We start from the raw sequence: 14,353 nt of genomic DNA on the forward strand, positions 1-14,353 counted from the left end.
GCTTTAATTTATCCATTTTCACCTTTTTCATATTCTCCCCTTTTACGTCTTGTCCATCAGTCACTTGGCTATACTGAATATTTTCTTTTTTCCATCTGCTGTGTTGAGTTTCTAATTCCATCCCACCTAACTCTTGTTCTTGGCCCTGGCCAACTGTTTTTTAGCATCCCTTCTCTTTTTCCTGTATACATTTATATCCCATTCCATGCCTGTCCTCTGCCAGCGCTCGAAGGCTCGTTCTCTTCCATTGCCTTTGTACATCTCCCTTCTTCCACCATGCACGTGTCTCTCTATTACCCCGATCCACACATTAACCGCTGAATCGTGGATGAACCCCATGAGTGGATACCTTCCACTGCACTAACTGTTTCATTCGCCTACGTAAAAGGCCTCTTACACACACACCCACACTACGCCATTCACCTCCATCTTGCACTTACACTTATACTACCTTCTTTATTTCACCTATAATGTGACTCCCCTCTCCTATGATCCTATCGTCATCCGTTGTAATGATCTGAAAACAACTGTACGAATCAAATGCTTCCATTCTTCAACCATTCATATCAGCATTCAGTAATCACTCTTCCCGGATGCCATTTACCTTCATAACTTAACTCTCACACCCATTTACTCTTACCTTGCTCCTCTGGCAAATACTTTCAACCCATTTCACAAATCTCTTCAGCTACTTTCTATTATTTCTAATATGTGCTGTATCATCTGCAAGCATCAGCTATTCTACAGTTCACGAACGAGTCATTTTCTTAACATATAGCTTTAAATCAAAGTCTAAAATATCTTCTCAGACTTCTTGCATCATTCATTACACCGAGATATCTGACAGTCATTAAGCACAAAACGCACCCTTGTCTCAGATCCAAATTTACACTACACCAGTAGCCTTCCCTGTTACACATTAAAAAAGGGTTCCATTCCATTGAAAAAACATAACTACTCTCAAAAACTTATCTTCTCTAGTATCCATCTCAACACCTTTCTCACTGTCTCTCTATTAATATTGATATAAGTTTTGTCCTAACTCCATGTATGTTGCCATAGCTTTTTCCGTTTGATTCCAAACGTCAGAAATAAGTGCCACCTGCCTAACATTCTAAATCAAAATCCTATCATGCACCTTCCTTGAAGTACTAATTACCACTGCCCCTTCGATTTTTACAGTCAATTCTATCACTTTTACATTTATACAGTTAAAAAATTATTCTTTTTCATCCTTCATTCACAATCTCTCCAACATTCAAATATACCTTTAAACCCTGGTCAGCCACTCAGACACACTATTACCAATGTACCGCAACATTTCCTTTGTTATACCATCAACTCCAGGTGTCTTTCCATTTCCTTAAATCCTAATTACCTTCTTGAGCCTTCATGTCTCTTAGACAAGCCATAATAAACCGACAATAGAGATTTCCCCTCTTGCGTTATTCAGCTCTGCTTATTTCATATCCTCCGCATTCAAAAACTCTTGAAAATACTCACTCCATCAATGCCGGGTTGCATTCACTTCACACAGCAGGTCTCCACTGTCATCTTTTATTCTGAGACCCAATTGTTCATTAAGCTTTCCCTCTGCATTTACTTCCAAGTCAAACAAGTCCTTATTCTTCCTATAGGTCTTGTTCATCTTCGCCATTGCATTTTATGTGCTTCTTTCCTCTCCTCAGATTCTTTTTTTACAACCCTACTCTACCTCCTGTATTCATGTACATGATCATCTCTTTTGTCATGCAATTGCACCTCAAACAGTCCTTTTTTCTCTTCATTGTGTCCTTCTTGTCCTCATCCCACCATTTACTGTTTTTATGTTCTTTCACTACTTCCCTATTCCTACAAATACTCTGTGCTATCCCTAGCACCCCTCATGGAATTTTTCTTACTCATCTGTTACTTTTCATTTTTATGTTTTGAACCATAGATCCTTTTTCTTTTTTCTAGTCCTTAAATGCTTCCCACACTTGCTTCTTATATTTACAGCCACATTCACCCACTTCTTCTTTAACTTATATTTATATCTATATATCTCTGGCTTTTGCCTTAACCAAATAATGATCATTATGCCTCTAATCACTCTTCTGATCGCCATTACATCCATCAACATGATCTTCTATCCACCCTGTACTAACACTCAATCATAGAAACTGTTACCTACATCATTTTTCGCCATCTCGGGTAAATGTATGCATATCCTTCTTATGAATCTGTAGATTCCCAGAGATGAAGCCCTTTTCCAAGCATATATCCTGAAGACAATCTCCACTATCATTTACTCCAGAAATTGCATACCTCCCAGCACTGCCTCCTCTTTCTTTGTCAAATACTTTTGGATTTACATGAACTAGCATAACCACTCATTCACATCCTCTGAATATAGCTGGTACTGATTCAGAATCTCCCAGAAACATTCTCTTTCACTTTTATTCTTGTTCTTTTCTGGACCATCCACGCTCATATTTTAACTTTTTCACCTGCCACAATAAATCCTACTCAAACAACCTCCGAACTAATACGTTTGCAATGTAATCTTATACCCGAACCCAGAGTTATCCCGACCCTACAAGCCCTACTCCAATATCAAATATTTACACACACACATACATATATATAATATATATATACACATGTATATATACATGTGTTTAAGTGTATACATATAATACACACACACACACACACACACACACACAATAAATATACACACACATACACATATATATATATATATATATATATATATATATATATATATATATATATAATGAATATGCATTTGCATTATTAACAACTGGCTAAAAGAATACCCTCACTTGAGCTGACTTGATCCATCACTGCAACGGAGCCGTAAGGACAGCGCCGCTTTAGTGTCTAAGCCTAAAATATCGTAAAATTCTATACAAATGTTTTTTCTCCGTTTGAATGAAACTCAAACAAAACGAAAGGTAGATTTCACTCTTAATCTAATATTGATTTTATATAGAAGCAGAAAGAACAAAAATTCTGTTTGTTTTTAGTTTCTAACGAAAGATTTGAGCTGTCAAGTATTAATGTACCTTGTTAGGTGGGAGTGAAAAAATGCAGGTTATCCGGCTTCTTCAAATTAAATTACAATCCAGTTTGCTTTCGAAGTGATCACCTTTGCAGCTAATCTGATATTATGAGAAATGCTACGAGCTTATCTTCAGGTGCTGGTGCATTATTCTAAAATCTAAGTACTGGCAGACTGGATATAATAACAGGATGACAGTGAACACCTCGTAGGTATTGACTGATTTATCGATTTCCGAGAACTGGAGTCCCTACAACTCTTGTCATCGACGCTGAACAGATGCTTTGCGGCTACAGACCATTCAAACAAAGTATTTAACACATGAAGGGAATAACTACGGTTAATCATATGGGTGCTGTGCCTGTCGCCGAAATTGCGTGTGGTGTCCATCAGATCCTTGGCAGGAGCACCTCAGAATAGAACAGCCCCGAGACAAGAAGTTACAGCTGGGATGAATGAGTCAAAGTACAGTATCTCAATATCCTGCTGCCAATGATTGCCAGGATCTTTATCATTTGCTCGTTCCCTTAAATTGTTGTTAAAATAATGAATGAGAAATGAAGTCTTTGGCATGATTTAAAGTGACAAGCACATAGATAAAGGACAATCCGTGCCACCACAACGCCATCCACTTCTTAACTCCAGGTGATCTATAGTCTGACACTAGGGCAAGACCCTATCCCTCTACTGAAAAGAAGTATTTGTGGAACAACAACTGTACAAACACTCACAGACTTCGTATCAAATGTGGAATATCCCACAACTTCCGAAGAATATATTGCACAAACAAACAAATTTACACACAGTAGATGAAGACCATCTCTGCAGCACTCGACGCTTAACCGTACAAAGGCGTTATAAAGAATGAAGAGATATAATCGAAAAATAGATTTTTTACATTGGCCTTGAACTCTGGCCTTTCGGCTTCGTTTTTGATGACATCCCGTTAGAGGCAGAATTTCCCTTTCATACTTTTAACATTCACCAACTCTTATCAACTCTATTGAACAGAACAAAACTAAAGTTCAGGGGTCATACCTGCTGTAATCCTCAACTCCTTAACTCATGACCTTCCATCCATGAAGTCTGTCCTCATGACTGACCTATCTTACCCTTCCAAATGACCTTTTCAATTACATAAGTGACTTCTTAAGAAAACAAACACGATTAAGTCAACTTTCTAGATAAGTAACAAATTTATAGGGCACATTAAATACGTCAACGGTGATGGTCCTCAAAATGCAGAAAGATTTCAGCTAAAACATGCATAAGAAGTGTATAAAACATGACCGAATTTTGGGGCATAGCCTAAACACTGACAGAGCGCTTTACTCTGGTACAATCTGATGTCTATTCTGAGAGAGAGAGAGAGAGAGAGAGAGAGAGAGAGAGAGAGAGAGAGAGAGAGAGAGAGAGAGAGTTTTTAAAAATCAAATTTAACACACACACACACATATATATATAATATATATATATATATATGTATATATATATATATATATATATATATATATATATATATATATATATATATATATATATATATATATATATATATGCTATATTTATACACAGACACACCCACACACACACATAATATATATAATGTGTGTGTGTCTGTGTTGGAATACCGCAATTTAAATAAATACTTATTTTTTGTGGTCCCTTAGTCAAAGTAACAACCAAAAGCGTAAGGTCTGCACATGTGAGGACAATGGCAAGATTAAATTATCTCACGTTCCAACCTCCCTCCGGGTCATTTTCATTGGCACTGATTAAAAAAACTTAATATACCCGAAAAAGACTAAAAGACAGTCAACAAGAGTCAATAAAAATTCAGTGGACGGTGTAATTTGCACATGAAGGCAACAGCACTCCACTCAGGAACAGGACGTTGGACGTTGCTGACATTTTCATTATCCGTAATTCTACGGATAAAGGTGTTTGTTACAATGTTTAAAAGAGGAAAAATCGCCAATTATTCAGCTCCGGTGGTTTCAAAATTGATGTGTCTCTTTTGCTTAAGTGTAAACCCTACTGCTAACTTTATCAGGGATGGATTACGCATCTCTGCTAGTACAGAGGTGCCTTTCTCAAGATGGAGCTCGTAATGCAGATCATTCGGGTGTGTAATTGATTCTGAATATAAAAGGCAACGGCTCAAGGGCCATATATTAAAAAGATTGCTCTCTTCATACTAATCCTTGAGTTTTTAAACAGGTGATATACAGATATATATATATATATATATATATATATATATATATATGTGTGTGTGTGTGTGTGTATATATATATATATATATATATATATATATATATATATATATATATATATATATATATATATATATATATATATATATATATATACTGTACAGTATATATATAATTTTTTTAACGATCCACTGCTACACCATTGAAGACTAATGACACTCGTTGATTGATTGACTGATTATGAAATTTAGGTCTTGAAGACCAAGCGCCGTGACAAGCCTGCTGTAGTACCAAATGTCAACCTACATTTGGCTAGCCGCATCCATTTCTCGGGAAACGGCACCCCATCTACAGCAGTGGGTAAGGGCTCTCCTGGTGAAGGCATCGACGGACGGGCTGCGCATGCAAGGCCATTAAATTCAACACAGGGTTTTCATTGTCTGTCATATTATGCACAGGAGGTGGATATGAAACTTGCAACATTACAGGACAATCTAAAAGAGCGAATGCAATCACTGTTCTTCTCAAATGTGATTAAGCTTTTACAATCCTAGGCTCTCCTTCACTCTAGCAAGGGGATCATAAGCCAGACTTCAGTAACTCATTTCACTATGCACCTTATTACAAACTAACAGTGCATAAAGAAACGAGATAAAAGATCTGAAGTATGACTGGTAAAATACTTAAGGAGAATGGAGAAACACTTAGTTTTACCAGACCACTGAGCTGATTGACAGCTCTTCTAGGGCTGGCCCTAAGGATTAGACTTATTTTACGTGGCTAAGAACCAACTGGTTACTTAGCAACGGGACCTACAGCTTATTGTGGAATCCCAACCACATTATAGCGAGAAATAAATTTCTATCACCAGAAATAAATTTCTATCACCAGAAATAAATTCCTTTAATTCTTCATTAGCCGGCCGGAGACTCGAACTCGGGCCTAGCTAGTGCTAGTCCACAACTCTACCGACTTACCCAACGGGGAACTGGGGAAACAGGAAACCATAAACGAGAAGAAAGTGATTTTGCTCTTGACAATCACTTAATTCGTGACGTAGAAGGCGATGAAACAACTCCAAGAACAAAATAGTGAACGTAAGGAAAAATTACTTTCAAGAAGCAAATGGCTGTGTAAATCACGGACATATACAATTAAATGACTGGCAATTGATTACATAATACATATATACATGTATGTATGTATGTACGTATATATATATGTATATATGTGTGTATATATGTATGTATATATATATATATACATATATATATATATATATATATATATATATATATATATATATATATATATATATATATATATATATATATATATATATATATATATATATATATATATATATATATATATATATATGTAACTAGCCACAGTCAGAAATTACAGTCAAAGCTGGGGAAAGGAAAGACAGTCAATATGCTTGTGTAAGTGAAATAGAATGTGGAAAGGTTACAGAGAGAGTGCGAGAATCAATGCTGATCAATTGTTAATGGAGCAAAGATTAGCAGATCCAATACACGACGGAAGCATGATCTTTGAATTCCAGTTGACAAGCTTCCGGGTAGTATGTATATACAATATGTCAAACACATGCAAGTGCAAGCATAACTATAATATATATATATATATATATATATATATATATATATATATATATATATACATAAGAAGACATATACATGCATAAATAATATAGCTTAGTTTTACCAGACCACTAGCTGATTAGCTATCCTATATATTACACTTATTTTATGGCTAAGAACACAGTTGGAAGACATACTGGACATGCATAAATTTATAGCGAGAAGAATTTCTATACCAGAAATAAATTCCTCTAACTCTTCATCAGCCGGCGGCGGGAACATGACGGTCTGAAGCTGTATATTTATACAGATATACAAACACACAATATATATATATATATATATATATATATATATATATATATATATATATATATATATATATATATATATATATATATATATATATATATATATATATATATATATATATATAATGCTACGAGCATCACCACTTCGCAGCCCTCTGTGCTAACTTTTAGAAAAACAACACAGAGAGACATTCCTTATGATGCTCCCTGTTAATTAAAACTTGACACTTAAATTCATCAGGGTCAGTATTTTCACTTGTTAAGCCTCTCCAAAGCGCTTGTCTTAATCTGTTTTTTATTATTTTACAGGCCGAAAGACTCTTCTTCCCATACAGAACCCTTCCATCCCTTGCGACCATATGAATTGCCTGCAGCTGGAATTAATGGGAATCACGCTCGACAGACAGGACAGCTGAACTCCCCAGGCCGGCGAACACCAGCAAGAAACAGAAGTCATATAAGGCTGACCCGAGGTCAACAACAGCAGAAGCAGACAGACTGCTGACCCAGGGACATGCCACTTTGCACTACCTTGTCACCAAGCAACTGCTCACCTCTTTTGTCTGGCTGATCACCTGCATCCAAGTGCTACCCTAAAGTTCCACGTGTAGAAGTCCCCACTCGTCTGAGAGCCAATTTATTCTGCAACCAAGGATCTTCGCTTAAGGAAATAAGGTACTGTGGAGCTAAGATTATTCAGTTATTTCTCTTATACTCTTATCTCATTTCGTTTCCTTTTTCCACTTACATTGTGCTTAAACCCTGAACACTGTCAGTAATCATTTATCAGTGTTAAGGAGTAATTTAACTGAACATAACTTGATGTCAACTTCTTCAGCCTTCAGCATCCCTTTGTAAAGATTAGTCTTTGTTTTGGCTTAACAAATGATCGTGTTCCCTTCTCTATACATTGCAGAAAGGGGTTGTGAACCACTGTAGAACCACCTGTATCCATTGTGCCCCTACATCCATCAATCAAGTTATTCCTGAGTGTAAATTCAACATATTTTATTCCGTATTGAGTGGTACTCTTAATCTTGTCAATTGCGCAATTTAACTTGAAAGTGCCAAGAGCCCAGCATATACGGCTCTTTGTAACTGATTCTTTTGATTAACGTAAATACATTAATTAATTTAGACCTGGAATTTCTCTACTGAGTCCTTTCATTATTTGAAATATAATTCTCTTAGCAGAAATGTGTTGGTTCCCAGTTAGATGTGTCATCTCCAAAGGTAAGAACTTGCAATCCACCAACACTTGTAGCAATACATATATATTTACATAGATATATATATATATATATATATATGAATATATATATATATATATATATATATATATATATATATATATATATATATATATATATATATATATGCATGCTTTTTGGACAAAGTCTTTCGCGTAAGAAAACTCTCACTAAACACTAGTGTACTTGTGGCGCCTATTATTTTGTGACTTCAAGTTTCCTGTACTTTTTCTGATAAAAAAGACAAATACTGTAGTGTGCTGCTCCATTTACTAAGGAACTGTTGTGGCTATATATTGGGAAAATTTAAAAAATAAGTGATCAAATTTTACAATCAACAAACAAATATGACTGAGGGCAGATGTATTAATCTACAATGAAGGTTTACAAGACTAGCTCCTTTGAATAAGGTGACAGCACTGAAGGCCTGATGTGGAACTTCCTCCTAAAGGGAGTGAGAACGCAGTCTTTGGACACCTGAATATTCAGCAAGGGTAATTTTATGTGATATTCTCTGATTCCACAATCACCAGCGACCCACAATAACTTCTGGATGAATAATTTCAGTATCTGTGATAAGGTTATCTAAAGTGGGCTTTTTTGTCTTTTGCACACTCCCTGCTGCCTTTCTTGCTTCACCTATTCTGTGACTCTCTTATTCAACCTCTAAATTATCTTCCTTACATCCCCAACAGTCACTTCCACAAATATTCTCAACCTTACACTTACCCCTACCATACTTGCATCATTCAACTCTACCTTCTAACTTCACATTCAACAAATGTTCAAAATAGTCATCTCTTCGACCTTGAACTTCATTTATTCTGAAATCATCTCTCCAATAACTTCTTCAGTTCTGAAGTCCATTCGTTCATCAATCTGTCTCTCTGCTTTGACTTCACAAGTGAACATCTTTTTATTCCTTCACTAAACACCTTTCATTTCTTTATTTCAACACAGACAGATTTTACTCCTTCTTCCTTCCCTCCCTTGCACATTAACAACCCTAACTTGCTCTTCTTCTAGCCTCACCTACCTCTTCCACTTCAGTGTCTTTACCAACAGCTCACATTTCATCCACTTCGTTTAATATGATCTCACTTTCTTCTTATCTCACTCACTCAGTCTTAATTAACACACATATATATATATATATATATATATATATATATATATATATATATATATATATATATATATATATATATATATATATATATATCGTGTGTGTGTGTCTATGTTCACGTTACGTAAACGGGCGGGAAAAATGCCATGGATCAAAATAAAAAACGAAGCAGATAGAGAAAAGATAAAAATGTAAAACGTAAATTGTTTAAAATATACAGAAAAAAATTTTTTTTACTGTGTATTTAAGAACTGAACACCTAACCTTAAAGGTTACTTCGCAACTATGCAAGTATGCGTGCGTGTGTGTTGGGGGGGGCGAGTGTTAGGAAAGAGAGATGTAAAATGTTCATGACTGATGAGAAAGAGAAATGAGACATAGCGCCAAGGGAGAGAAAAGAGAATGAAAATATTGAGACTAATGAGAGACAGAGATACAAAGAAACGAAAGAGCGAAAGACAGAAAGGTGCAGAATGTCTAGAGTTGGAGAGAGAGAGAGAGAGAGAGAGAGAGAGAGAGAGAGAGAGGCGTAAAATGTTAAACTGCATGAGAAAGAGAGGGAGGGATAGAAAAATAAAATGTTCAAACGGATGATACAGAAAGAGGGATGCGAAATGTTAAGACTGAAGAGGGAAACAGAGAAAGCCGTAAAATGTTCAGTCTGATGAGAGAGAGAGAGAGAGAGAGAGAGAGAGAGAGAGAGAGAGAGAGAGAGAGAGAGAGAGCCAGCCAACCAACCCAGCCACGGCAGCCAGCCAGCCAGTGGCGGGTGAACGAGAGGAGGAAGAGGGTAGAGAGACTACACATTGATTATTTATTAATGGGGAGTCGGGTGTGTGTGTGTGTGTGTGTGTGTGTGTGTGTGTGTGTTTGCTGCTGTATAAAAGAAACTATAACATTTGCCTTTTCGCTTATGGACAACTTATAATAAAGAATATCACAAACTGAAAAATATCCTACATTCGAGACAACAACGAACAGACATCATCGTCAGACGTAAACACTAAGCGAGCTAGTTCAAAGGGTTGAGAGAGAGAGAGAGAGAGAGAGAGAGAGAGAGAGAGAGAGAGAGGAAAATAGGGGGGTTAGCATTGAGAGGAGGGAAGGGGAAATCTCTTCTGTTGGGGATGTGTGTGTGTGTGTGTGTTTGTGGTGGGGAAGGGGAAGGGGAAAGGGAGGGGAGGGGAATGTTTGTTGCCCAGCGTCAGTGCGTACATCTCGGCGAGCGAACGATTGTGAGCGGAGGTCCTCATTAAGTAAAGTGCACGTGAGCGCGTACGTGGAATAGAATGCTTGTAAGTCAATTTGCATAAGTACTTAATCCTTGGAAATGCGGCTTTGAAAGACTACACTCACAAACAAAGACTACGCAAGTAGTTCGTCTTGGAAAAATAGTAGCTTAATATATTGCACCCTCGGAAGCAGTCATTCTAATTTTGCACAAATTGCCAAACCATGGGATAAAACAAAATAAAATCGGTCAGAACAGCCGTTATATCATTTCTCAAAACTCGAGAATTCAGGTTCTAAAACAAATCGTATTTCTAGGGGTGGAAAGTGCTTTTTTACACAAAAACGACTTTTGGAATTAATACATTTTCTTTACGAGTTGTACTAATGATAAAAAAAGCCAAATACTAAAATCACCACGAATGATTCAAACATAAATACGCAATTCAAATTTTTAAGATTTATATGAAGAACAGTGCGAAATGAATTAAAATGTCACTATATTATTTTCCATCTGTCAGTGTTAAAATGGTGAACTAGTTGTATAAGAAAAGAAATATTCCCATGTCAATCTTATAAGTGGCTTATTCAGAAGGTAATTATTTGACAGTATATATGTGCTGCAGTTTCATAGGCAGGGAATGCTTCTGGCCAATGAGACTGCTGATTTCCATGGAGGGGTCACAAATACGAAGCATGGGTGACACTGGCCAGATGATCCATCATCTGCAAGCAGATTGTTTTGAACTGCTTGTAGCAAGGACTGCCACACAGTTTTTAGCTTTAGCACAGACGCTGCAAGTCCTCTCTGATCTTGGACTCGCCGAAGACCATTTTCAATAATACCCTTTCCATAACGACATGCACATAAAACAATACAAAATTAATGGTCGTGTAATAAGGACTATTCTAATAAGCTTCGCTAAAGGTTGTAAAATGAGTACCTAGCTGACCTTTGCGTGCTCACAATTCTAGAAGTTAACCTGTACCACCAAGGGCCATTAATTCACCTCTGTAAACTTGGCTCATTATCTAGCATAAGACCTGCAAATATTTTTTAGTTAATAAAAACCTTGGTTTAACAATAATACCCGTATACTTCTTTTAATTCAAAGGGTCCACTTCTCATCCTATCCGCATGGCCAACAAATACAAAGAAAATATAGGGCCAAGCTGAAGTTTATGGAATCTGGTTACTAGTCATAATAATAAATACATGTATCATACTGAATCCAATAGTAAAGACTGACTTTGCAGCATGAAGAGGTATGAAAGAACAGCGCCATGAACAAATTGCGTCACCTAGACTCACCTACCAGACGTGTGGTGTGGGCCAAGCTGAAGTTTATGGAATCTGGTTACTAGTCATAATAATAAATACATGTATCATACTGAATCCAATAGTAAAGACTGACTTTACAGCATGAAGAGATATGACAGAGCAGCACCATGAACAAATTGCGTCACCTAGACTCACCTACCAGACGTGTGGTGTGACAACTGCAGAAGCAAGAAGGAAGACTGAGGTCGTCATAAGGACCAGTGCAAAATACCTGATGGAAAAGTGTTAGCATATACGACAGAGAGAGAGAGAGAGAGAGAGAGAGAGAGAGAGAGAGAGAGAGAGAGAGAGAGGACATCAAACTGCTTGAGAAACAGACGTGTGATTTCGGACATACCTTCAGGAATACCAAACGACTGTGTTAAGTTTACTTTAGGTCTCGCACAAGCAATCTGAGCCGATATAACAAGAGACCAACGAGGTCAGTGGGAAAAAATACAGATAAAAGTAATATATAAAAGTGACAAAATTAAAACCTAATTAGCGATACGCACCAAATAACGCACTCATTAAGATATATCTACAATTCCGTTCAGAAAACCAATTAGGTGTAAAGCAATTCCGTGAGAAGATGGATGGCAAACATAAAATACAGAAAAAGGCGACGAATGTAAAGGTTTCTCAAACTGTAAAAATCCGGAGAACAAAGGAATAGGAAATAAAAAATGACCGCAGTAAAGATAAGTGGAGGAGGGAAATTTGCATAAAGGGGAGAAGCCAGGAGATTTCCCCCTGGTTCCAGGGAAGCGAGAGAGAGAAAGAGAGAGGAAATAAAGAAAGAAGCCTAACTATGGGGAGGAAAAATGCAAGATGGCAATTGGGAGAGGAAAGAAAGTAGGGAGCTGGAAAAAACACCCGAAATAACCGAGCAGGGAAAGAAAAGGAGGAAACCGTTAAATTCTAAATGAAAGGAGTCACAAAAAATGGTAAGTAGTAAAACTGAAAAGAAATAAAAAAGGCCTAAATAACAAAGGACAAAGAATTTGCCGTGAATTCATTAGGAAACAAACTATACAGTGAAAAGAGACGCAGTGAACATAAATATTTAAAGGTAAATTCAAGGAACGGGAAACAAAGAGAAAGCATCTTCAAAAGAGCAAAGAAAAATATGGCGAAGATTATTTACTTGAACAAACAAAGCAGAATAATGGCAAGCGTATGATATATACACATACAATATCCTAATCAACTTTTCAATGAAAACTAACCTTTCCAGCCGACTTTTTCATTCAGTCCTTCAACTACTACCTGCCTTCTCTGTAACTACTTCCTGAACACACTCCATACAAAAAAAAAAAAAAAAAATACGACCTGCTATAATTCCGATGATAGAATTTGTTATTTTGAGTGAGGGCAATATATTTCACTCTTCCAAAACGGTGAGGTGAGTTCCTGTATTCTCCCAAAATGTTGTGCACAGCACGACGTCAACTTTTTTCCAAAATGGTGAGGATACTATTCTTGAGTCTTTTAAAACACTGTGCTTGATTCGTCCAAAATGCTATGGGTAGTACTGTTGACTCTTCCACAATGATGTTTTTGATGTTGCCAGTCTTCCAAATATTAAGGCAATCGTGATTCGCCCAGAATGCTGAGTAAAGTAATCTTGATTCTTTCAAAATACATAGAATAACATTATTGATTCATCCAAAATACTCAAAATAGTACTCAATAGTACTCAATAGTTCTTCCCAAAATTTCGATCCTTGATTGCTGTCATTACAGAGGATGGTACTCCTGATACTTCCAACTGCGGCTAGTAATTTTATATGTACTTTCAAAACGGGGAACTGTAAAAAAATATACTTGTACTCCTGCGGTGTCCCAGACAATAGAGGGTGATAATTTTTCTATTTCCAACTGATGACACAAGTGCACACTGATGCTCCAAAATCCTTACGGTACAATTTCTAGCGTTTCAAATCTGAAGCTGCGAGTCTTAAATACTCCCAAAATATTGAGATGAGCACTTGTTTAATTTTTTATCACAATTCATTCTGGTTTTACACTTCGATTTTTTCAAATTCTTTGGATACAACTGCGTGGTGTTTTCAAAGTTTGGGATTGCAGTTACCACATTAGCTGTCACGGTCCTTTTTAGGACTTCATTCACTGTGGTAAGTGTAAAAAATGTTTTATGGCCTGTCCACACTAGCGGGCATGCCCATCGGGCACTTCTGGCCGTTTATATTTTCTCTCGCTTCTAA

Source organism: Macrobrachium rosenbergii, chromosome 5 (genome assembly GCF_040412425.1).
Source record: "Macrobrachium rosenbergii isolate ZJJX-2024 chromosome 5, ASM4041242v1, whole genome shotgun sequence".
NCBI lineage: Eukaryota > Metazoa > Arthropoda > Malacostraca > Decapoda > Palaemonidae > Macrobrachium > Macrobrachium rosenbergii.